Genomic DNA, 24,818 nt, shown 5'->3' with positions numbered 1-24,818 from the left:
ATAAATACCAGCTCTTTATAGCAATGATCTGCTTTCAGTGAAGAAATACCGCTCTGTAAAAGGAAGTTCTTCATCGCATAACAGGATTTCTGTCAGCTTTCAGCTATGGTTTTGCCCTGTCTGCCCACTGTAGTTTAATTTTTTTAAGTCTTGACAATGAAAACAATAAATTTTCTAATATGGTAAAGCACTGATCTCTGTTTTACCCTTTTTTTGTAACCGCAAGCCTTAATTTCCTGTATACAAACTAGGTTGGTTAGTGTTGCACTGAGCTCTAAGCTGGCCTTGGTCAGTTTGCAGATCTATAGCTCAGATCTGGTGGCTGTGATGGGGGCTCTTTTTTTCCTGCCTATGAATAGTTGTGCCACAAACACTAAATTATGTATGCCCTGATAAATGTAGTACCAGTTTCAGCTCTGCCTCCCTATGTAACATATAGTCCCATAAACCCATGCTTTAAGACTAAAAGGAAAGCTCTTTACTCACTTGTAATGTGAATTCTTCCAGTACATTACCTCTGCGTACAACCAGGTATAGATCCTTGTTATCTTAATTCTTGTAATTCCCTGGTTTGCCCACTGATCATGACTGGAGAACATAGGTCAGACCTACACAAAGAACCACAGTAACCAGAAAGATTCTCATGCTGTCTAGTGGACCCCCTTCAACGCTGCAATGCTCTGTCTGTGTGATGGCAGCAAGCCTCTCTGAGGAACTGGGAGTCAAATTAACCATGAGAAAGAATGTCCCCAAAACTGAGCAGAAGGGTGGGGGGGGTATGTGTTTCCAAAGGTATGCAGACAACAGACTAATAACACCCTTTCTCTGTTAAGGATTGTTTCCATAAATTCCCCTTTCTGAGCAAACAACTACTAGCAACCCACCTTTGGCAGATAATGGCAAAATTAATGGAAGGTACTAACACTCCCCTAGTCATTTAGACACTTTCAAGATGGAGAAGCATTACCAAGCATAATTACCCTTCACCTTGTATCCTCAAATGTGATGGAATGGATTAAACAGCTTGGCCACAGAAAGATAAGTGAAATTTGTGGTATGTGGGTCATCTATAAGCAGAGGTGAAACCCCAATGGGTTCAAGGGTCCAAAATGTCTTTAAGGAATAGAGAAGCCTTTAGAGAGTTTTTGGTAGTGCTAGATTAGACCACTGAACACCTCATATCCCTCTTTTTCTTTCTCTTTTGTGGACACTTTCATTTTCCTTTTACATCTGATTCATGAGGTTGACAGGTGGCCAAGAAAGGCAAAGCAAGTATGAGAATCAACAGGAAAGGACAGAACCAGAAAGGACATGTGAAGGGCATGGAAGGAGTGGAAGAACTGCACAGCAGGAAAAGTTTCCATCAGCAAAATTAGGTTAGGACAAGCTCAGAAACGTGTTTTGCATGTTGAGCTGTTGTGGTGGAAGTACCTAGGTTTTATTTAAGGCATAGTAAAGCACAGCTAAATTGTCCATGATCTCAGGAGACACTGAGCCAAGCTGCTCAGAAAGTCTGTATTTATTTTTCATTCAAATCAAGTATCTAGGGGAGAGAGGAAATGTGTCAATATCAATGAAAACTTTGGAGAAGTTGCTTTGGAAGGAAGAACTTCTCATTTCAGGTGTTTAGGACATCTCAGTATCAGTGCATAATTCTGCTGGCCTGAGTCTAGACTAAGTTTGTTTTTACATTTTATAGGAAATCTAAAAATACATAACTCTATTCTGATTTAGATTTCCCAGTGGAATTGGTAGTGTCTAATTTTCATCATGAACATATTTGGCTTTTGTTAAAATGGATGAGGACTGCGAGTGTCAATCAGAGTGGGCCTCCAACCTTGTACGGTGTTTCAGTGGATTGAAGACCACAGCTCGATCCTTCTCCGTCCATTCTGTCAGTTGTGCCCCAGCATCTCCTGAGTGAAAATCTTCAGTGAACCATAGAGCTGACCCTTATATTAGTGAAATTGCTTTCTAGCAAAATACATGCAATTTATATGGAGCTGATAAAGCCTCTATTAAGACACTGGTTAATAGATGTGGTTGGAGCTATTTTTCAAGTATTGATAATAGGGTGGAAAAAGCATTTCAATTAACTGAGGTAGCAAGAATCATATAGATAGACATGTGCTCTTACACTCAAGTGCACAATTTTCACTGATTGATAAACCTAACACACCACTTGAGACTACATTCTAGTTACATCACTTCACCATTAAACTCTTAATTTACCCCCAAATGAATAGATTAACATTAAGTAAACTCTACTGAAAAATTGTCCAATTCAGTGAAGCTTTAATATAAATTTGTAACAGCCATAAAAGAAAGTTACAATTTATCATTTGAAAATCATTATTTAAAATGTATAATTCAAAGTTTCTATGCAGTAAGTGTTTCAGATGTGCTTGTCAAGTTTATGCAAAACTGCAAAGGACCATCTGCAGCATGTATATAATATAGTATATATGTATATAACATACACAACTACCCGTGTGAATATAAAAAAAAAGAGTGATTAAATTTTATTATGAAGATTACCAGACACATCGCTTTAGCAAATTTATATTCATAGTTTCTGTTTGATCTTATGTATGCCTTAGATAGATTGGATTTTCCTTTTGTTTAAAACAAATAAGTAGGTTATATGATTCTGTCAATCAAATCAGCAATTTATATGTTGAAGAAAAAATTACTATATTATAAGGGCATTTCTGAAAGTCTTTGAAAATGCAGAGAAGGTGGAATCACCTTAAGAAGAGGTGTAAAACCAGTACTGTTAAATGATTGTCAGTACTGTGGGCCAAATTCTGAGGAACCTGGAGTTGTTCTGTGAACACCAGATAGCTGAAACCCACTTTGTAGTATCTCAAAGAATTTGGACTCTGGTATGCAAGGTTTGGCTGTACACAGAGCTAAAGGCCAACTGCTACTTGCTTTGTGCTTTTAAGAGAAGATAATTTTCCGTTGTACCCAAAAGGCACAAGTCCTTGGTGAATATTTGGAGATCCTTAGGGTCATTAACAGTATGACAAAACATGATGCTTCTAAATAGTCTTGTGTATCTTAGTTAGGAATTCTGAATATCTGACAGCATAGGTGAGATCTCTCGGTGTCTCTTTTCTTTCAGTGTTAAAAAGTATATCCATTTTTCCAATTATCTTTTTATCTTTGTGTTTAAACTCACATAAATCAAGGGCTAGGCATTTGGATGTATTCAGTTACACTGTGCCAATAAACCATGCATGTGATAACTGGTTGGGAAATCAAATTCTAAATTTAGTCATATTTATGGGAATTGAGGAGCCATTGCTTCAGTTGCATCTCTCAGATCTGCATGTGGTTGTTTAAATTTATTTTTCCTTGTGGCTTACATACAGCCTGCATAAACACTGAACATACAATTTCAAACCTAATCGTTTTGTTTTGGTTATAGTTCAGACTGCAGCCATGTTAAACCACTTCTGAGGGAAGACACAATGGCAAATATGAATTCTTCCCTACAGATGGCAAGGCAGTGAAAGACAAAGAACATAAATACTTTTTTTTTTTTAGGTGCTGACATTTTATACAGCCTATAAATCCTTTGCCATTGATGTGCAAGAACTTTTGTAATGATGGTGCTATATGCAGGCAGAATGATGCAATGGAGAGGATCTAAAAGTCCCAGCATTGCAGAGACTTTTTTTTTAAATAATTAATGTTATCTTAACTTTAAATATATTAACAGTTTCCTGAAAGAAGGGAAATTGTTCTACTGACTAAAGTTATGTATCTTACCAGTCAGCACAAAACTGTTGCCTTAAAACAGCTATGTGTTCTGAATGGTTTTAATAAAATCTGTGCTACTACATGGGGAAAAAAACTGACTTTGTAGGTTTGCAAGAGCATGAAAATAAGATTATAAAACAATCTTTCAGACCTCAAAGATCTGATCTACAGAAGTGCTTAGCTTTAGCATCTCTGGGTGTTCGGGATCTTACAAAATCAGGCCCAGAGCCTGAATAAGAATGTCACCACAAGACATTTTCATGCTATTTGCAGATTTTCTTTACAATACCTCCAGCTTTTGATTGTGCTAAAGCCTTAAAAGCAAATCAGAGAAAAGACTCCCCTATTGTGTATCACAAAAGATACAGCCAGAAACAGAAAAACTGAGGGAGCTGTTTCCTAATGCAATCCTTCACATGACAATCAGTTTAGATCTTTTACTTTCTTTCTCAGCCAGCCTCAGTAACAACGTACTCAAATCTTTTTTGCTGTAATATACTGCTGTAGGTGATCCTACCTGCTTTTAATTTTCTTTGTATGTTAGAATAATAATTAGCACCACTGTAATATCATATGAGCCTGCTTAATTGTATAGTTTGCCTGTTGTAGTTTAATAAGTACTTAACACATAAATATATGTATACATATACAATGCAGACAAAAGGATACATATAGTGTATAAAACCATTGGTTTTGTAGATTGGTTTGACTTTTTACTCTGATTTTTTCCGTGTAAAACACCCTTCTACCTTTACATATCTAGATAGTGGCTAAGGGGGTGCCAGAATGAAGTTCAACCCAATAAAATCAAATGTTGCAGCTTGGGAAGGATTACCAAGCATTATTTCTCATGTTTTGCTAGGTCAGCAGGGCTACTCATTAGCAATGCTGGCAGATTTATTGATAGATACCTAGACGATTTCAAGGGTGAAAAAATGGTGATTTTTTCACCATTTACTCTGTTGCTATTTTTATAAGCATTCCAGCTGTCACTGGTGCTATCATATTTGAGTCTCAGAATTAAAGTTACAAAAGATTTATGTGCTTTGGAAAGCAAGCCAGGAACAGAGAGAGCCTGTTTTCCAGGGTTTTCTTAAACATACCGTTCAGAATAAACTACTGTCTACCAGAAGTGGAAAGGACTATCAGTTATGCATGGTTGTATGCACAACAAGTCAGAGTCTGCCCTGGGCTGCTGCATTTGTGTGGACAGGTTGGATGAGTTGGATTAAGATCAGGATTTGACCCAATAGCTCCTCACGGTTCTGATTTGACATACTGCATCAACATCACTTGCTAATCTAAGAAAAACAGCAGACTTTGATTAGGGTCTCAAGACTGTCCACATTTAGAAAGAAATTAATTGATGCCTCTGCTAGTGGATAGTGGCATAGCATTTCTTCATTCATTTCTGTGGAAGACCGCTAGATGGTTCATCGCTGGTGCTGAAGGAGGCATGACATGTTAACAGGAGCTCTGAGAAAGAAGGTATCCTCTGCTTTGCAGGATGGATGAGGAAGAGCTTTGGGGCTCTGTGGGTTTCTACATATAAAACAACGCTTTGGGTCATGCCATGGTCACCGTGATCTGCTTTTCCAGCCGGGGTGGTTCTGCAGCCCCTCTGCCTGAGTGGCAGCTGGCAGCATGTGAGCTGGGGTGGCCAGCATGGTGGTCCTGCTCATGCCCTGTGCTGGCCCTGTGCTGCTAGCACCTGTGCTGTATTTCCCAGGAGCTACATCCGTGGCTTCAGCATCAAAACATACCTTAGACATCTGACTTTCATTTGCTGCAGAAGTCTATGTGATAAAATACACCCATCTTGCTGTCCTGGCATGCTTGCAACAAAGATGTGTATGCAAGCTTAGGAAGTAAACTACCAACGGCAAACGCTTCTTCACAGGTGACAGGTGAGCCGTGCTGGGGCAGAGGAGCGGTGAGAAGCAAGGAGCAGTGGAGGGCAAGGAGTGAACTGCAAGGGGCAGCAGACAGAAACCACTGTGCCTTGGCCCCAGCTGCCTGTGTTGCCCCTCGCTGAAGGGACTGGGAGGGAGGGAAAGTGGGAACCAGTGGTGAAAACAAGGGGAGCTGAGGTGAGGAAGGAGGGAGGAGAGGGGTTTGTCTGAAGTTGAGCCTGAGGAAAGGTGGTTCCCTGAGTGTTTTTTCAATAGTATATGGTTTCTTCTTTTTCCCCTCAACACCCAAATCAGTAATTAAAAGTTTGTGTTAACTGGCAATAAATTAAAGTAAGTGAAATTGCCAGAGCTGAGGCTGTGTTGCCTGTGAACTGCGGAACAGCTGAAGGACAGCCAGGGCTGGTGAAAGCAGGCTCCAGGGTACGGAAGGGCTGTAAGTGTGCTCTGCTTACTAGCACAGAAAAGCCAGTGTGCAAGCTCTGAGTGACACATAACTGCCACCGCCAGCTCCCACCAGACACACTGGTGAAGCTCTTGAGGGGACAGCTGAGCTAAAAATGACTTGGAGGAACTCTGCCAGAGGAAAAAATGTGGGCAACGTGGGTGACTCCTGTTACCTGAACTTGTAAGATATTATTTAAGTCCCCTGACTTTCAGTACGTAATTATGAGGCAAGTCTTCCTAGGCTCCTTAATATAGTCAGAGATAAGACAGGTCCCTTCAAATGACATATCAGGACTGATACTTAACCCAGGTGCTCTGAATCTCTACCTGGAAGAGCCCGTTTATCTCTGTTTTCTGAACTGAGAGTCCAGAGGGGATGTCTGGCTGAGTAAGTTCCCTAAGGTGAGGCTGGTTTTAGGTTTGGTGGCCTGACTCTTGCCCTTGAAATCGTCTAGGTATCTATCAATAAATCTGCCAGCATTGCTAACGAGTAGCCCTGCTGACCTAGCAAAACATGAGAAATAATGCTTGGTAATCCTTCCCAAGCTGCAACATTTGATTTTATTGGGTTGAACTTCATTCTGGCACCCCCTTAGCCACTATCTAGATATGTAAAGGTAGAAGGGTGTTTTACACGGAAAAAAAGACCTACTCTGTTCACCTGATTCCTAGTGATTCATACTAACCTGTCCAGTGAATAGCTCATGTTGAGGTTACCACAGTAGAGTAATCCCAGGGTAGACCTGGCAGAAATAAGGACAGTTGCACAGTAACGTGAAAAAGATACTTAAGCACCAATAGCAGTTATTCCAGTAGGAATGCAATTCAGTTGCTTAAACACAGGCAACTGGTACCGTTTTAGAAACCCTGGGGTATTTTGCCCCATCTCCAACTGCCATTGGGAAGTGCCAAGGTCTCCCAGATTACATCAGGCACCCCTGTGTTTTAGGGCATCTCAATGAACATTAGAAACCTTTGTTTAGGCAACTGAATTATACCCTGACAGTCTTGATACTCCCACAGAAATGCAAGTCATGGTGAATGGTACCTAGTAATCAATCATATTGTGATTACCCCTTACATATTCAAAACATCAATACAATTTGCATCGAGGCTCAGCAATAAACATTCTGCCAAAATAGCTACATGGAATATACAGCTGTCCCAGAATTACTTGGCTTTTCAAAATCTGGTTCTGGATGCATCTGTTACTCTTCCAGGATGTAGAGCTGGGAGGCCAGAGATCGTGTGGCCAGAAAATGAAAGGGGAACAATACATAGGAAGCTTCCTGCACCCTGTATGGAAGAAGATTCAAAGGAAAATGATGGTGAAAATTTGCTATGATGGACTAAGAGAAGAAAGATGATACTAGGAATGGTAAACAAAGACAGGAAATAGCCTGCTGGTGCTGTTAGTTCTTGATTAGGAGCCCGTTCGGTTTTGGCTAGAGGGCTAAACCCAAGGAGACATTTTGTCAGCCCAAATGTGGAGAGAAAACAGAAAGACAATAGAACAATTAGACAGAGGAAGAGAGCAGAAGTGAACAAACATATTGCCCCTATTACAATGACACACAGCTACAGCTTTGTAGCAATACTGCCCAGCTGCCTTTAGACTAACTGAAAATGAGAAAATAAATCAAACTTTCTTTTGACTGTCAAGGGTAAAGAGAACTGTTTCTTTTTCAGCCACTGGTAACCTGATAGCTTGCCATAGTGTATTTCCCATAAGGAAGTCTGCAAAGCAACATCTAAGTGTTCCTTGTGATTAATATTCCTTATGATCTCCAGCCATCTAATCACATCCTGACCTCAGTGAGGGTCAGCTGTGAGAAGGGATGGGCTGTGGGATCAGGGTGGGCTACCAGGAGGTGCTAGTGAATGATGGAGCAGCTGGAGAGAAAAAGAGGACCTCTGCAGACGTAAGTAAATAAATAGTGGGAAACCAAAGGCACTGACCTCCAGAATAATGCCACAGGTCCAAAGCTACACAGAGCTATCGGAAGAAGCAGGGCAATCCATTCCTAATGTCAAGATACAATGAATGTAGGATATGCTTTTTTCTTCAATTGAATCCTTCAATTGACTGCTTGGACTGCCAGACAGGCTATAGAGCACAGGACAGATATTCTGCCCTGCATGGTTAAATCTTGCATTCCGAATGGTAACAAGCTTTCCTATGTTTTTGCTTTTGTTTTTTCCAGGAGCTAGGTGCTTTCCTGGACATCTAACAGCCTGGACTGTAAGACACTGTCTCTGCCATCCAGATAAACTGCGTGGGCACTGCTGGTCTGAGCCAGATGCATCTGAGCTGGTGGTCCGTTAGATGTAGCACCTCTGCACACGGATTTCACATTATGTCAATGAGCCCAGCTGGATCAAATACACACAATGCCAATTTTCTTTGCAGCACAGGGTTTCTCTGAATAGGTACTGTTTGGTAGCCTGAGACCATGCAGACCTCCAAACCAACAGTTTACCCAGGGTGTCTAAAATCCTTAATATGGCTCTGAGATTTTCTTTCAGCAGGACACCTTTAACTGCTTATAAGCAAATTAATTTCCAATCTGCTCTATTTTCGTTTCTTAATATTTTCCTCAGAATATGCTTTCAGCCATTAAAGCATCCAAGTCGAAGAAAATGGGCCCAGGCATTGGAATGACTAATAGTCCCCCAAAAAAAAAACCCCTGGAAATCTGAACTAGCGTACTACACACATTTTTGTTTCACCTTGAAGAAAAAAGAAGGTTCTAATTCCAAAAAAATGCTTTATTTCCATTTTTCATTTATGCAAATTACAGTTTGAATAAATAAATCTACATAATCTCACCTCCCTGCTAGACAACTTGCAGTAACATTTGCCAAGAGAAAGACAGGCTTTTTTGATCCTAATGCATAAAACATGCTGAATAAAAAAAATTAAAACAAATCATATTGAGTAAATAGCTGTTGTGCAGCTCTGGAAAGAATAATAGAGGGACTGATGAATTACTCAGGATTATCTTGTTCAATTCTTTCAAACATGCTACCAGTTAAGGGTATATTTAAATTAAGGTTTTAATAGATACAGACATATTCCAAACACTGAAATCTATAGGAGTTTTTTCTAATTTCCATGGAATATGCATGTAGACCTCTCTGCTGAAGTATCCAATAGTGTCAGGTTGTTGGTCCTAGAAGACCAATCTACTCATCATGTAGCTGATGTGCAGGGGCTGCAGCTCCATGAAAGCAGATCTCTTAAACTGTTCTGGGAACGTAGAAAGTGCCTTCCCCGATTTGATCAGAACTGTTCCTTGCTCTGTGTGTCCTCTGTCCATGGGAGATACAGGCTTGGTGACTGTAAAGATTGCCACTGGTCTTGGGACTGCAACAGGGGAAGGATAAAACAAAGATCAATGGCAGTATGTTCTGATTAGGTATCAGTGGCCTTTTCCCACTCTGATTGCATAGGGTGGATGCTGAAAAGCAACTCTTACTCTTGATGGTCCATCTAGAAACCATCAAACTCCAATTGTCCTTGGGGCTTGGATGCTCTTCTGTAACCCTTCAAATCTCTTCTCACACTGGAAAAGCTATTCCGGACAGCTGAAGCCTTATGCTCTCCTCTCTAATTAATTAAGACTAGTCAGTGGGGCTAGGTCCACCAAAAGGCTTGAGTATTATAAACTGCATCACCAAAGTTTTAGATGCTGTGATGATTTGTAGGATTTGAAGATGTTTGTCACATGCTTCCTGAGGGTAGTAACGTATGGAATATATAAAGCCTACTGACTGAGTAGGAAGTTACCTAAGAATGCCAGTAAGAAACCTTAAGAAAATATGATTTAAAACCATGCCTCTGCTAAGAAATCACTGTTACAAGATTGGCACTAAAATCAGTGTTTTCTAACAGCTACCTGCAGGAGGATAAGCTCTTTCTACCTGTTTACTTTATAGCCTGGTACTTAAGAGCATATATCTGGGATATGGCATGTCACCACCAACAACCACCTGCCAAGAGGGTTTCTCTTTGTTAGGCTATTTGGTGTTGCAGACTGAGTTACTTGTCAAATCCGCTCCGCCATGAGTGAAAATACCTGAATATACTTTGGAAGAGAAAAAGTCTGACCCCTAAATAACCAGCAAACAGCCTGGTGGTTGTGGCACTCGGCTTTGACATCAGGTCAAATCCAACTTGGACACAGTGCAGGTTTGAAGGCAAGCCTGTTACCTTGCCCACCAGGCACCTCTTCCTGCAAGGTCTAGCAGGCTGGCTTGGAAAACACCTTGCGCAAATCACGTCCTTCAAGCAGCGTAGGATGGGCATACGGCAGATACCTATGCCCTTGGAGGCCTTGCTAGCATAGGTAAATCTGAAATACTTTTTGTTCATATTTTCAAGGTCATTTCAAATTGCTTGGACTAGAAACTTATTTTTCTCCTTTTTAAACAAGAGCTAGGTTCCTTATTTAACCACAAAACTTCAGAAACTGTAAATTTAAAAAAGCCATAAAAATGTTGAGATTTATAATAAAAGGAGGAGGCTTTGACACTACAGATTTTTGTGACAACGTAAGATTAAATCTGGCTTACTGATGATACAGGAATACCCAGCTCCATAGAGGGAAGTGCAAAGGAGGACTCAGATCCAAGCCTGACTGTGGTCAGTCCCTCTGTAAGTAAGACACTGCTTCAGGAGTTCTTAATTTCCCTTGTTTCCCTGAGCAGTGGCTGGCCATATTCCGTAGAAAGTGCAGATTCTTCTCTCCACTGGCACTCCAGAGATTCCTAACCAGCAGCTCTGCAGAGAAGGAGGAGAAAAGGGGGTGGAAAAGACTGCTGTATCTTTTCTTCACAGCAGATATGTAGATAAAGTCTTCAAAACAAGTTCAAGCTGCTTCCTGCTCTAGGGCTACTTAATGCTACTTGTCCATAGGAGTTTCCAAGCTACATTTTTTTCTTAGATAATCTAGGTGCAGTTGAGCATCTCAGTATTCCCCAATGTGCTGCAAACTCAAAACCTAAACATCGTTTAGTTCTAGGTAAGGCAAAATCTAGAGGGTTTGAATATGGGCCTTAGCAACTGAATGATCATGGATCTTTGCAAGCTTTTGATATGACAGACCCCTATCCACTTTATGACTTTATCTTGTACTCTCTGGATAAAGCAGGGTATCTATTATTCCAAAATGCACGGTTTGCTAAAATTCCCAGCCAAGTTGTAACTAGATTCCATATATTGATTTATTAAACAGGAGCTTCCATAATTTTCATAATCATCACTGTCAGTCAGTCCTTCCATCACATAAAAATAAAACATGACTACTCGATTAAACCTTTCATCTGGCAGAAGGGCTCATTTCCCACCTTGCCTTAACCGTGGCCGCATGCCAGAACATGCTTATACTGGGTTGAAACGGAACTATATATGAATTCCCACACCAGTTTTTTGTTCATTGTTTCCCTGACTCTAAATCTAGGACACAGTATAACCCAGCTGTGCAAGTCATTGTCTCATGAATCAGCTTCTCAGAGAGCCAGGGAAAAACACCCCAGCCCCTCCGACACACCGGCAGTGCTGTTACAAGGTGATTGCCTAGAGAGGAGCCATTGGAGCTGCCACACGCACAGACTTGTTCGGGCTAGTTAAATGTTGAACTTTGTTTAAATTGTCAACAGAATCTAGAATTAAGTGAAATGAATACACTTTGGAATATTTTTAAAAAAAGACGTTTGTATTTTTCATGTAACATCCTAACTCTGATTGAATAGTTTCGGCATTATCTCCCTTTCCAGCTGCTTCCTTGTTTCTCTGATGCGATGAACAAGGAATTTAAGATAGTAAATTAGATGTAGGTTTTGAAACAATGTTTCAGAACCCCCCACCACCATAGGTTACAGATTAGAAGGACTGAGGGCTGATACTTGATAGGTTTTGCCTGAGTATAGATCAATAATGAAAGAATATAAAGAGCACACGTGTTCGGCAGCGGCAGCAGCTTGTATAATTTGGTCTGCTGTTGCAGTGGACAGATTTATTCTGCCCACAGTATCGGAAACACGCTTGACGCTTTCCACACGGGGGTATCTTTCAGCTCGGGCCTATGCGGCACCGCCAGCTCCGGGCAGCCCGAGCTCATTCCCGAGCGACGGATCCCGCTGCCACCAGCCCCGGCTGGGGACCCTCCGGGCCGGCAGCCGCGGGGGCCGTTGCGGAGGGTGGGGGCGCGCACAGACGGCGGCGGGCGCGTACCCGCCGTACGGCCTCTCCTCCTCCCTGCCCCCCGGCACGGCTGCGGCCGATGCTGCGCGGCCGGGCTCCGAGACAGCGCGGGTGGCAGCGGGGAGCCCGGGCCGGCGGGCTGCCTGCGCCGGGAAGGCCGCCCGCAGGGGACCCCAGCGGGAGGCGGGGAGGCAGCGCGGGCCGGGCCGGCGGGGAGCCCGGAGGGAGCCGGGAGCGCCCGCGCCGGCCCTGTGGGGCGCAGAGGGGGCGCGGGGGCGGGGCCCGGGCGGGCGGGCGCGGCGGGGCGGGGCCAGGCGTCCGGGAGCCGCGGCAGGCTGCAGCAGGGCGCAGGCGCGGGGGCGGCTGCCGGTTTCCCATCGGTCTCCGCGGGCGGCGGGACGCGGTGCTGGGGCGGCAGGCCGAGCATGTCGGAGAAGAAGCAGCCGGTGGATCTGGGGCTCCTGGAGGAGGACGACGAGTTTGAGGAGTTCCCGGCCGAAGGTGCCGGGCCGGGCGGGGGCGGGAAGAGCAGGAGGCGGGAGTGGCGGCCGCGGCCGTTCCGCCTGTAGGCCGCGGCGGTTCCGCCGGTAGGCCGCGGCCTGGGCCGGCCCTGTCGGCCGCGGCGGGGAAGGAGCGGGCGGGAGCGGTGGCGGGACCGGGCCGCAGTTTGCCAGCGGGGCCCTGGCCGCAGAGCAGCCCTCGGGGACTCCGCGGCGGTGCTGCATGCCGCGCTCCCGCCGTGCGGCAGCGGCGTTGTGGTGCCCCGCGGGTGCCTGCCCCCCGCTGCGGCCAGAGGTGCGGGGCTGCGGCCGCGTCAGAGCCGGGGTCAGGCACGGTCGTGCTGCCCGTGCCGGCTGTGCTGGTTTCAGTGCTGGGCACGTCGCACTCGGAGTGCTGTGTCATTGTGCGGGAGGGAGCGGGAAAGAAGTGCGGGAGGAACTTGGAGCATCTCAGCTCTTGAGATGAGAATCGCTGGGGAGAGGAGGGATGAGGGCTGGAAACCGAGTGTGAGGTGGAAAAAGGTGAAAAGGAAATAACATTGTTATAGTTGAAATTGAAATAACTAGAGTACGAAATAAATTTACTAAGTATTTATTAAGGCAGGAAAGCAAAAACAGCGCGCTGGGCGGCCGGGGAGTCGCAGCTCCCTCCAGGCTCGCAAATTCCAACAAGTAACACAGCCCTTTTATCCTCAACTTCAAGGCCGGTTTAAGCAAACAGTTATGCTCTCAGTCCCGTAGCAGGAAGCTGTATATTACAAAACTAATCTATTTTTACACTAAGGTCTAGACGAAGACAAAGGTTGTCATAGTAACATGAGATTATGGTTTAACATTGGCCTTGAGAAAGTACATCTCGAAACCTCATGGTTAACTCTTTTCTCGCCAGACAGAACGTTCTCAAATCTGTTGCAGCAAGATCATTCCGTTTGTTAAAAGCCCATTTGATCAGCAAATTACCCTTAGTTACTTATTACAACATGCTCTGTAGCTATTCTGAGTCTCTTTATTTTCTGAAGCACAATTTATGTCTTGGTTTGCTTTCCATAGGTTCACATATATTGAATGAGGAAATTAAATCTCAACTTCAATAAAGCAACTCTGTGTCCTTTTATAAATGTAGTCTTGATAAGACCCTCATGAGGGCATGGTTGTTTTCATTGTCCTTAATTCTGGGAATTGGCCTAAGCTGTGGATAATGAGAAATGTTACAGGTTTTTTTTCTGTGATGTCTTGGTTACATGTGGGTGGTTTTTTTTTTCTGTGGCCTTACAAGCCTTAGGTGCTCTGAATCCTTCGCTACCAGTAAAAATAATATTTTTGCACTTACTGACAGAAGTTGTTACTAACGGAGTCGAGATGATAGCTAAACTCAACTGAGAAGAGTAGCACTTCTTTTCCATATGTTTCCTAAACGCTCAAAAAAAGTTTATCTTATTTAATGTAAATTAAATATTTGCAGCAGGTATGATGGTACTCTTTGAAGCATGCTTCTGAACCTAGGATTGGTCAGGGCACTGAGATGCTGTTAGAGAAGATGAAACTAATTCTACTTGAATCTAGTTGTACTACTAAAACAAAGTACTGTGAAAACTTTCTCGGTGGAACAGAGATTTATTTATTTATAAGAATGACTACAGTCAGGCTTCTCGCTGATCTGTCTTGCAAAAAACAAATTCTAAGGAGGCCCACTTAAATCTTCCAAGTGAGAGAATAATTTTGAGATGTTATAAAGAAGTTCAGACCACTTTGACTGTTAGCTTCAGTACTTAGGAAAGAATTATGATAACCAGTTGCTTAAACCCATGTCAAATTGTTGTTGTTTCAAATTAACCACTATTTTCTATGCGGCAGAAAAACTTTGCCCTCTGTTACCCAGTTTTTATCCAAAGGAAATTAGATGATACAAACTTATGTTAAGGGACAAAAACACTGGCTTTTTGGGAATGTCTTTTATTCAGACTTAAAATTTTTCTTCAAACAATTTATCAAATCAAGTTTATGTATCAAAAGCAAATCTGTCCTATTTTTATAGGACACTTTATTTGAAGTATTGCATAAGTATATAGCATGGTAGATTCAAGTGTATGTGAATTGGTCTCTTAAGAACTCCTTGTACAATGCTTTTCAGAGTGTAAAACGTAACATGTAAAATGATAGGATTTTAGGTTTTTTATGCTCTAAAACCTGGTTTTTGTTTTCCCAAGTGCAAAATATGGCAATCAATGATTAGTATATTTATATATATATATATATAAAAATGTAAGGACTAACATGACAAGTTTATAAAAATTGATAATTTATTTTTTTTTTTAGTTTTGGTGTCTGTTAGTAATATTTAATGATAGCAGGCTCTCAGATGCTCTTAACACTTCCAGTCCCAGATTTTTTTTACTTTTATTGAGTCACAGGCATATAATGTAGCTTGTAATAGTAACTTTAGTATGCAATTCTGGGGTGTAGTGTCAACATACAGAATATTGTAGAATCTTGTACCTGCAGTGATGAGAATATAATTTAGGCTTTGTTTTCACTCTCTTCCGCTCAGTGTGGAAGATGACATAGGCCTTTTTGACTCCTACTCACCTAGTGTGATTTGGAGCCTGTTCTCACAGTCTCCCCAACTGACCTTTAATGATTGAAGCTGCTCTTTGCTGTGCTGGATACTAGTTACTAGGGGTTTTTATATCTCTTTTTTTTTTTTTCCCTCCGATTTGTGGAGCTGCCTGAGCTGCTTGCTTGTTAGTAGATAGAGAAGTTTGATTTTGTGTTCATTTTAAACTGTTTTGAGCTTTGTTTTTTGTATCGTTGAAATCCAGGTAAATGATGAGTGGTAAAGCTCATTAAAAAAAAAAGAAAACATTGCATATAAACAGGGAAAGCTTATTGCAGATGGTTCTCAAAAGTCCTTCCCTTCAAGCAACTAGCAATACAACTAAATTCAAATGATGTTTTTTTTTATCCTGCATTTTTTTTCTTCATGTTTTCTTCCCAGTTCCTCCTTCTGCTGTCCTTAGGACCAGTAGGATTTCTATGCTCCTTCACTTTTTCCCCTTATATAACTTATTTGAGTAGGGAAGTTTAATTGCATGCCTTTTATGTATGCGTCTTTAATCAGTTACAAATGGATTTTCCTGTCTTGGTGAATCTCGAATATTAATATTGTTGCCTGTTAGTGTCAGAAAAAGGAGTCGAAAATGGAAGGACCAGCCTTCATTCTTAGAAAGTCAGTTGTTAACAGTGAGTTGGTTTTTAATCTTTTACCTTACTAGCTTTTTTTTTCCCCATACCTCCATCAATGTTTAATATTTCTTTGGGCTTTAGTCCTCAAAGCTTTCTCTGAATAGGCAGCAGATGGCTTACTGAATTGTAAGGGGAAAAATAGTGTTATCTCTTTAAATATACTAACAGACTGAGAAATAGAATGTCACAAGTGTCAAAATCAGGATGCTTCTTATTTTGGTAACATTAGAAAAACTGTGTGTCTTTCACTGGGAGCAAACTGAGAAACTGTTCCCCAGTGAAGTAAACTGACTTGTATTTACACAGTGATTCTGAGCCTTCGTGAGTTTTCATTTTTGTTATATTTCTAAACTAACTAGTTAGCCTGATCTTAACCCTTTTTTTAATAATGAAGCATTGAGTGGGTGATGAGGAATTTATCAAGAGTGATGTGCCAGATTATTATAGGAAAAATAGAAATTTATTAGCAAATGGACATTTAGTGTCTTGCCTGTCTAAGGAAACAGCTTCTGCTGCCTTGGAAACCCAGAAGTAGCCAGTTACGGGTAGCAACTGCCTTTGCAGATGCCTGTCTCAATTTGCCTTTGCTTCTGCCTCACAGATACGTTTTTGGCGTTTAACCATAGACTGTCTGCATCTGATGTGAGCGAGTTGAGGATCTGTGTGTATGTGTTTTGGCAAAAGCATTTGGTATATATTTACTTTTTTATTTAGAAAAAACATTTAAATACAGGTCTGGAACTGCACTAAGTACTCAATACTGCTTTCTTTTTGTGATGATGCTACAGCTTGTCCATTTGTATGCAGAATGTCTGTCATGAATGTGTTATCCTGCAAGCCATGATGTGAAGTGTGTAATGGGTTTTTTTAACCAAGTTGCAATTTTGTTATAATTCTACAAATTGTGAGGTGTATCTTAGATCTTTCTGTCTTATAAACACTTAAATATGATCCAGACTTTTCTGTTAGAATTACCAGCAGAAGTCTACCTTACCCAGAGGCTAAGCTCATCTGTCAATATGACATGGTACCAAAGCAAAGCATCATACAATATTTAGACCTCTTTTCCTGTCTTTAGATTGGACTGGTTTAGATGAAGATGAAGATGCACATGTGTGGGAAGACAATTGGGATGATGACAATGTAGAAGATGATTTCTCCAATCAGTTAAGGTAACTTTATTTATTTTTAACTTACTGTTCTAAAAGATGGGTAAAATGTTTAAAATGGCATTGTTTAGTTAATATCTGAAAGTTTGAAATCTGCTTGCTTTAGAATAAAAAATAGGTACCTGAAACAGAAATAAATGAAAGCTCTGCTTTGTGCTTTTCTATCTAAAGCCTTTCAAAACCTGACTTAAGGGATTACAGCACAGTGAAGTGCTCAATCAGCGTTTCATCTTTTAATAATTGTACTGTGAGCTCTGAAATATGCCTTATGTCATTGATGTGTTCAGACTTTTGCGGTGTTATGCAACTTTAAACAGTGCAAAGATATCTGCTAATTGTGATACAGTTGATATTTTTTCAATTTAACATGAAGAAATCCTTTTGTAAGGACTCTTCTACATATGTGTGGGAATTCTGAATTGTACTGCAAAGATCAATGGCAAAGGATCTAAGATTATATCTTCCATGCTATGTGGTATGCAAAGTATGTTGTTACAAAGTGTAAAGTGTTTGGGGTTTTTTTTCCTGTACCTTCAAATAGTATTGCTATTCTCTGTCCAAATGGACAAATTTTTTAGAGGTCAGTTATCTATACTAATGTGTAAGTTCCCTTGTTTGTGATGAACATGCTGTTTATGAGCAACAACAGCAAAATAATTGTTAATCACATGCTTTAAAAAAGTGATAGCAATTTTCACTTTTAGTGAAGAATTACCTCTAGTTCAGTTGTTTAATCCTCTTTGTCACTTGTAGTTTCAGCTAATCTGTTACTTATGCGTAGTTATAACTTGATTCAAGCATCAATACAAAGTCACATTTTATGATTAATCCTTCAGTATGTTGCATGAGGAGCAAACTTTCTGTAGTACAGCCTGATTAAACAGTTCCTTGGTTGATCTCCCTTTTAGTCTGATGAAGGTGATCCTTTATGAGAAGATAAAAGAATAGTCTTTGATATAGTTGTTTCTTAGAAGGTTGAAAGGCAGTTAAAGTGTAATATTGGAAAACAAGTTGATATGTAATGAAACAGACTTTCAAGGGGTAGTGTAATTCTTGATGAACATAGTTAATTTTGACAAACCTTCAATAACTGTGCCTTAATTGTAGCCTGTAGTATTGGTGAACATATACTAGTGTTAAAATGATAGTTTGCAACATCGCTTGGTTGCACCATGTTTTTATTTCATCTCTAGAAAGAAAATCCTGCAGGTCTCTACTTCTGAAATTCTGCTACTAAATATGTAAACTAACCTGAAATACTTCTAGGGATTTGGACTACTGCATTTAAATGTGCATATACTAAGACTAGGAGATAAAGCAGGATGTGCTTCTGGCTGGTGTGTTTGGAGGCAGGTGGGAAGCAAAGTGGGGACAGGGCAGGAGTGATGTTGCTGACTCGCTGTCCTGGCCACAGCTAAGGGGAACAAAGCAATCTTTTTCCCTCAGAATTGTTCACTGGAAGTTGTATTGCACTGAGATTTAAAAATAGTGCACTCCGATATCTATTGAAAACAAAGAAAAAGATAAAATGATTTTGGGAGTACCTGCATTTAAGTCATTCAGATTAGTGAGCTCATTTGGTTTAAGGAAATCTTGAGAATAACTGTATAAGATAATATTTTGTTTTTTCTAATGTGTCTGGAGTTGTTGCAGGCTCACAGGTGCTGCCTTGTGCCATATAGTTTTGTTTCAGCCATGATGGATCAGAGGGCAATAACTATGATTAAAAGAAGTATTTGAATTTTTCACTTAGAAGTCACTTCTAGTGATCTGAGATACTAAGCTGAAGTTGGAACTGTAGAGTAAGTGAGGTTAAGGTTATTGGTATGAACCAAAAAGCAGTATGACATGTTCATATTCTAAAATGATTGTATATTGTGCAGTATATTTAATTTTTAAAAAAATCAAATGTCTGGCAGTGTTTTATTTGTATGTTTTAATATACTTCTCTGTTTTTCTATACAGAGCTGAATTAGAAAAACATGGATACAAGATGGAAACCTCATAGTTTTGCTGAATATGGAGTGGTTTAACATTGAACTGTGGATAGACTATGTTGAGAAAGGAAGAAAAGGCGGAGAATGAGAAGACATACTTAGTTCATTATCTGCTTGGATTTATTAATGTTTTGTATAAAAAATAAAGTTTTTAATCTTAGTCTAGTCATACATTCAGCCTCTACTCACCTGGTAACTTGTATTTTGGTTCTGAAATGCCTTGTGTGACAGAATTCACGGACTTGCCTAGAAAGCTACTAATGATCTGTCAGTGGCTGATGCTGTTGCACCAGCTCCTATCATGGGGAACTATTTTAATTACCAGAGTGAAGATGAGAGAACATTTCTGTCATAGCGGATGTGGAGATGTCAAAAAGAAACAAAACACTCTTGTATTCCAATTAAAATGCGGCAGAGGTAGAAAGGATTTTTGGGGAGTGATAAAGCTTATTTTGCCTTAAGATTTTATTTCATAATGACTTGTTTTATTAGTAATTTTATGTGGATGCCAGTTTGATAGACTTGAAAGATAAAACCTGCTTTAAAGTGCGTCTTACAGCAGAAATCCAAACTCTCCAATCTTGTCCTGTCATTTCTCAAGCCTGTTAAAAGAGGAGGCCTCTCTGGAGGTGGAAGAAGTTCTGTTCTCATGCTTATTTAAGCCTAGGAGTCTCTGCTGAAATTGCCTCCAATTTTGCCAGTTACAGCAGTTCATCTGTGTCGCACAAACGTGCCTGCTGAGAACGGAAATCAAACTTAAAACTCATTTCATGGAGGCCAGCAAATAGTTGCCAGATAGATAATAGCAGTAGCGACTGGATTCGATTACTCTCTGAACTAGAAAACAGAAGGTGGAAATTACAAAACCTATTACCAATTCCATGAATCCTCCCCAAAGGAGCTGTTAAAGCTGGTGTACACAAGACAGGGAGATACAGTGATCCTGGAAGTGTAGGCCATGATTGCAAATTAATTATTTTATTTTTTTAAGGAAGGGGCAAATACAACTACGTACTCGTGGAATTTGAATTAACTGGTTGATTTTTCCACAGCTCACTGAAGAGAAACAGAGATGTTATTTAAAGTGAGCTTTCGGAATGAAGGTATTAGTTGATGGACACGCAGTAATGGTATTAAATGCTTTAACCTTGTTAATTAAATAAGTTATGATGTTTTAATATTATTAATTAATGCAAAATTCTAGGAAGCTTCCCCCTCCCAAAATAATTTAGGTGGTCCTATATTTATGGTGGAGACAAGATTCAGTATGACCCTTACTGCTTTCTGGAGATAGCTCTGTAAAGACCAAGACCTTCCATTGCCATCTGAATGGTTCTGCCAAACTGAGAGTTTCAGATGGTGTTGGTTGCCTTCATTTTGACCAGTTCTATACAGCTTGGGAAAAGAAAGGGAGGCCCTTTCAAGTAGACTTGCTCTGCACTCAAGTAAGTGACTTGGATTGAAATGTCTGGGTCACGCAGCCCAACTCGGTAGAATACGAAGTCCTGGAGTTCGTATTTTGACAAGTAGCAAATGAAAAGTCTGTGTATTGGGTGGCAAATTGCAATGCAAACACCTTCAAGTTAGTGTTGGGAGCTTAGGAAAACTATGTTCAGTACAGTTCTGGGATTGCTGGTGTTACTAAAACATGAATATTGGGAATTTGAGTAATGAGAATGACCAAAAGAAGATGACAGAATAATTATGGAGATACCTGGTGCAATCACTGGATAGGGACAGCTGCTTTCCATTACAGGATACTGGAAACCTAGCTAAAGCAGCCCTGTCCCACCAATTGCTAGCAGCAGGAAGAAGCCATGGAGGTGGAAAAGCATCTTTGCCTCAAGAAGTCTTAGTTTTTGCTGAGCTGCTTGTCTTGAGTTGTCTTGAGTCAGTATCTTTTTCTATTTTCTTCACAAAAGTAGAATTGGAAGGGAAGCCTAGGCTGAGATAGTGTGATGGCTCTGCACTCATGCAGTAGTAACCTTCAGCTGCTAGCATGTGACCTGAAGCTCCCAGCTGGAAAAAAAAAAAACAACCCCGAGCAATCTGCTTTGAAGGTTGATGATATGGTCGTGTAATGTTGTCTGTGTAACAGAATTTATTGCAAAGGAGTAAACAAGTCATGTACAAAGTGCTTGTAGCTTTGTAGAGAATGTAGCTTATCACAAAATCAAGCACTTCATAGTGGCTGAAGGCCTGTGTAATTGCCACTATCTTTTTTGCCCTGCCATTTATTGTGTGATCATACGGTTCCTCTTAAACTTTCTAGTATAAAAATGACTTGGGAATTTTTTTACTTCAGATTGGCTGGTTTTATTTATTTCTAAAAACTGTAAAACCCTGTTGGTTTTGAGACAGCCTTTTTTGTTTACCCTTTTTTGTGTGTGTGTGTGTGTCTTTGACAGCGTTGGTGTTGTAGAGGGAAGCTGAGGTTGTTGGCCTCAGTCAACATAACGAATTGACAAGGCCATAATGAGTCACTGTAGCAATTTACCCTAATTTACCTGCTGTACAACTTCAACAGGAACTAATCTTCCCAAGTGCTTGGAGGCTTGAGTTTTTTAGACTGGTCATGCTGGGAGTTTTTCTTTCGAGGTCTTCCTGGAGATGTTCCAGTGATCCCTGTTAGCTGAGGAATGCATGAAGTGTGGGGGAGAGGAATGTTTTGGGGGTGCGAGAGAAGATGGGGCTTTGGGAAGGAGGATCTGCAGCCTGGCAAGGGTGGGAATGGGGTGGAGAGAGAGGTTTGGTGAAGATGCGAGCAGAGGAGAGGTACTTTCTAGTTTAGAAAGTAGGACACCGTGCACGCGGTGATGGAGTGTAGGCTACTGAGTAGTCTGTTCCCCGTTGTGGGGAAGGAGGTGCAGGTCACAAAGAGGCTGAATTGCCCTGTGTTTGGGGACCAAACCTCAGCAGCCCATCCCTCAGCCGAGCCGTGAGACTTGAACAGTGTCATTAGTCGAAGCGGCATGCGTCTGCAGCTGTCCTGTACATGAAGACGGAGGCGACGCGCAGTGGAGAAGGTTGACTCACCCTGGCCTAGATGCTGAGGATGTCCGAAGGCAGAGCACTGTTGAGCTAACTCGGAGGAAAGCTCTGAAGGGTCCCTGATTGCTCAGGAGCTCGGCGCTCTTGCTTTGCCTTGATCCTTAAGAAACTATACACGCATAAGAAATGCAAAGTCACAGAGAAGCACACAAAATGGTGAGCTGTCTGGAAAGCCTTCAATTCACTGTCGTCTCAGAAAAGCCCTCGCTGTTTTCCTATTTGGTCCCTGCCTCCTCCTGCTGGCTTGCACAACAGCACCAACAGCTTCCCTAGACACTTTCTGCTCCTGGGCCACAGCGTGTCCTGTTCCCTGCTTATTGTGCTGTGCCCACACGGAGCTGTATGGAATGAGTAAGTTTGGGTCTCCATGTCACAGCAGTGTGCGTGCTTTGCAAATGCTCTAATACATTTTCCACCATCTCTGGGAGACGGAGGAGTGTTTTCCCCTCTTTGAAGTGTGCGCTAATTTTAAGTGCTTGGTGTGAGACCCTAGAACCTCATGTTTCACTGGATTTGGTAGTATGTAAAATGCTCTGTGCATTTGAATGTTTCTTTAGCTTCGGTTACAGCTGTGCATATTCAGCATTTCTGCCTATCAGGATTTATGGGGTATCAAGTCAGCCACCCAGAAAAGGAGGAACGTGCATTACAACCTTTGCAGCTTTTTTTAAGGAATGATGCAAGGACTCCACAAGTAGCTACCTTCCCCTGCTAGCTTTTTTGTGAACCTTATTTTTTCTTACCCTGTTTTTCTTAGAACACTAACAAGGACTAATAAGTCCCCTGAGGGAGGGGGTGAGTATAGGAAAATATATGATCATAAAATTAAATACTATGAGAATACATATGTATGGAAAAGGAATTTATATAGCACAGTTCCAGTTCCAGCATTTCCTATCTTTTAAGTGTCTGACTTTACAGCCCTGATAATGATCTTTTAATGCAGGTATGATTTTGTGTTTGCATAATAATACAGCTAAATTTGATTTAATTCCAAGGCATGCAGGCAAGTAAGAAGATTGATGCCCAGAAAGTTTTTGTGATGGAATTTTACTAAAGAATGAATGTTATGTAACATTTCAAACACACCGAGATCCTTCAAGATGAAGCGTGTGATATAAACGTAAAATATTTGCAAACTATAATTTAGCAACCGTTTTAAAATCACAGTCAGTATTCCAACCTCTTACATGCGGTGGTTGAGATCCTTTGTCAACTGAGCTAAGGGCAGTGAATGTGAGATTCATTAAGTAATTATATAGGAACATTAATTTCAAATTAATTTCAACAGTTGTCTTACACATTAGCAACCAAATTAGGAGACCAAAGGCAAACAGTAATGCAGCTTAATACTTTTAATAAATGAAGGCATTTGAAGTGATTTACATAAATGGGATGATAAGCCCTCATTTAATGGGCTTCCAAACTCTCCCCGCCTCCCCTTCCCGATCACCTTTGCACATTTCCAGGATGTGGCTGTGCTCTGTATCTCCTAGGCGCTCTCATTACATCGTGCTTTCCTCAAATCCTTCCTACATTGGCTTCGTAATAAACAGTCAGACTTTCTGGAATTTGTTAGCGTGAGCTGGAACCTTTTAATGCTTCTGAATCTGCAGTGCTGGGAGGCATGGGGAAGGAATGGAGTCACCACTGACAAGGCCCCCAGGAAAATAAATGGTGGAGAATAAAAAAAAGCAGATTAGGGTATTGGGGGATGCTTGCCTACAGGCAGGGCAGGGAGATGAAAACCAGTCCATCAGCAAGTGAATGGGTCACATGTAATGGATAATGACCAGCTCTTTTCATCTTTTCTGCAGTGAGCTCAAGGCTCTTAATGAAAAGGAACAGGCGCTGGTCTGGATTTACATTGCACCTGATGGAGGCACAGCAGCTCTGTGACTCACTGAGGATGCGAAACCAGCCCTGCCAATACTCCAGCCACTGGCCTTGGGTTCCTGCTGCCGTGAGCAAAACAAAAACACTTCCTTCCCGAGGGAGCTGGTAGTCTGTGAGATGTAAAAGGCAAGAGAGGGCAGCTGGGGAGGGCGGGTGGTAGGCTGTGTTTCCCTTTCTTGTAATGTTGGTTTGCAGTGTCTGAATAGGATGCGATGGAACTATACAACACAAGCCTCTGACACCCATAGGGATTGAAAGGACGAATTTTCCCAGTCACAGGGCTGTTCAGTGGTTCTGTCAAGCTGGCACTAATGTTGGGACCTTGTTTTTCAAGACTTCAGTAAGAAACTGGTGCTATATGGCCAATTCTCAATTGGGGAAAGCATTGGAGCGGCAAATCCAGAAAACAAAGGTGTAACAATTCTGTTTGTGCTCAGCTCAGTACCACTTTCTTACACCAAAAAGAACTGGTTCAGGTCAGAAATGCACAGAGGCATATGTTCTAGCAGAAGGGTTTGATCAGTCTGACTCTGAGCTATTTAAGATGTTCGCTTTCCTCCTCACCCAGCTGCCTGTTGTGCCCTCTGTGCAGCTGAGTGTGGGCTGCTGCTTAACTGGCAGAGCTGAGGCCC

General features: G+C 41.4%; 1 non-coding gene across 1 annotated transcript; it reads left to right on the top strand.

Moving 5' to 3' along the window:
- Window positions 1–12,848: 12,848 nt before the first annotated feature.
- Window positions 12,849–19,306, top strand: SEM1 (SEM1 26S proteasome subunit). Its single transcript, XR_008732007.1, has 3 exons — window positions 12,849–16,394; window positions 17,152–17,245; window positions 19,208–19,306. It is a non-coding gene; the product is annotated as an SEM1 26S proteasome subunit (transcript).
- The last annotated feature ends 5,512 nt before the right edge of the window (window positions 19,307–24,818 follow it).

Source organism: Falco cherrug, chromosome 4 (assembly GCF_023634085.1).
Source record: "Falco cherrug isolate bFalChe1 chromosome 4, bFalChe1.pri, whole genome shotgun sequence".
Taxonomy (NCBI): Eukaryota; Metazoa; Chordata; class Aves; order Falconiformes; family Falconidae; genus Falco; species Falco cherrug.
This window is presented reverse-complemented; position numbering and strand designations above follow the sequence as displayed.